The sequence below is a fragment of the Pteropus vampyrus genome, unplaced genomic scaffold (assembly GCF_000151845.1).
Source record: "Pteropus vampyrus isolate Shadow unplaced genomic scaffold, Pvam_2.0 Scaffold72, whole genome shotgun sequence".
In the NCBI taxonomy this organism is placed as follows: domain Eukaryota; kingdom Metazoa; phylum Chordata; class Mammalia; order Chiroptera; family Pteropodidae; genus Pteropus; species Pteropus vampyrus.
In genome coordinates this window covers 2551101-2552800 of record NW_011888853.1, presented here as the reverse complement: position 1 = coordinate 2552800, position 1700 = coordinate 2551101, and positions in this window count along the sequence as shown.

The window sequence follows — 1700 nt, the reverse complement described above, 5'->3', positions numbered from 1 at the left end:
GGAGGGGAGGAGACGACGCAGCGTTAGCTGTGTCCTGTAGAGGTCACCCCAGGTTATGCCGCGGAGACAGTGGAGTCCATGGGCGAGTAGATACCACGAACCGGAAAGAGAGAGAGCTGGGCTAAGATACAGTCCCAGGGCCACCAGGACGAAGGGAAAAGTTAAAGCCCAGAGATGCTTGGACTCTTCCAGAAGTGAGGCAGGAGAGGAGAGGACGGAGCAAAGACCAAGCTTTGGAGAAGGGCCATTGTTAGGGCCCCTCCCCGCTCCCCACACACCTGTTCCTGGCAGGCCCTGCCCCAAGGAGCCTGCCCTGAGGGCCACCAGGCGGGAGTGAGCACAGGAAGCTTTTCCTCAGGAGGGCTCCAGGCCTCCCATGGCATTTCTGTAGCACGGTGCGGGTAGAACCCATAGACCGAGAGCAGGCAGCCAATTCAGAGCTCAGAATCAGGAGGAAAGAAGGGGCGTGTGGGCAGTGGCGAAGACGGGCCGAGGGGAGCTTTGCTAAGCTGGCGAGACCTGAGTGTATTTGAAGGAGAGAGTGTTTCCAGAAGAGCCGGCGTGGGTATTCAGCAGGATGCAGCGAGGAAAGGCGTTCCCGGGCAGAGGGGAGTGGGCGAAGCATGGAGGTGGGGACCCACCTGGCTTGCTCAGTACTGGGGAGGTTTGGGGGCGACTGTGACCCCTCTCAAGGGCACTTGCCACTCATCTGTTGAGAACACTGTGGTGCCTCCCCTCACTACAGAAGAATCCGCAGGCCCTGTGAGCACAATCGAGTCCCGGCCCAGCCCACACTCTTCTTCCCACCGACCCTTCCCTCTGTGACCAGACACGCAAAGCCATGATCTCCACCCTCCGTCCCCTACCCCTGTGCCCTACTTTGAATGAACACCCTCCCACTCTCCCCCTTCACCTGGGGAACCTCCCCCATGACTTTCAGGGTCCCGTGGGCTGCGTCTCCAACTCTGGCCCCCGCCAGCAGAACTACACCGTCCTGAAGTCATGCCAACCCTTTCTGCACTCCCGCTCGAGAAGACAGTTGGCTACATATGCTGGGCCCCCCAGGCTGGCACCCGAATCAACGACAGCACCAGCAGTGCCACCTCCTCGAGGAAGGGTGGGTCAGGCTGGAGCAGTGTCCCTGGACACTTGCTGTGCCTCCTCCAGCTGGCCAGACTTCTGGAAAGCCGACTTCCCACGGTCCACTCTCAACTTTACGCCCTTTTATCTGCTGGATCTAGAACTCGATTTGTGGGATGACCTCCACCACGATCCCTTTCCTGGCTTCGCCCCAGCAGTCTGCTGCATGATTCCAGGTCAGAGGACGAGTACTGGGGATTCTGTCCCCTTTTTCCTGGCCCTCATGCCCTTCCCCTGCTGCCAGCACAAACTGTCCGCTCGGGGCTCTCTGCTGCTGTCTGGACTTCAGGTGTGTTGGGGAAGGTCTTGGGCTGGGCCCTGAGCTCCAGGAGGCCACCACCAGTAGAAGCTGGCTGGGCCTCTGGCAGACCTCGGGCTCCATGTCTGGTCGGAAGGGTCTACAGGCCTAGACTCCTGGGGGATTGGTGTAGCGTGAGTCTGGTCTCTCTGCCCTTTCTGTGGGAGGTAGGAGGCAGTGGAAAGGACCTGTCGTAGAGGCATGGGCCTCCAGCCTGCGGGAGACTTCAGGGGCCTTCGGTGTCACCTGTGGATGAAGAAAC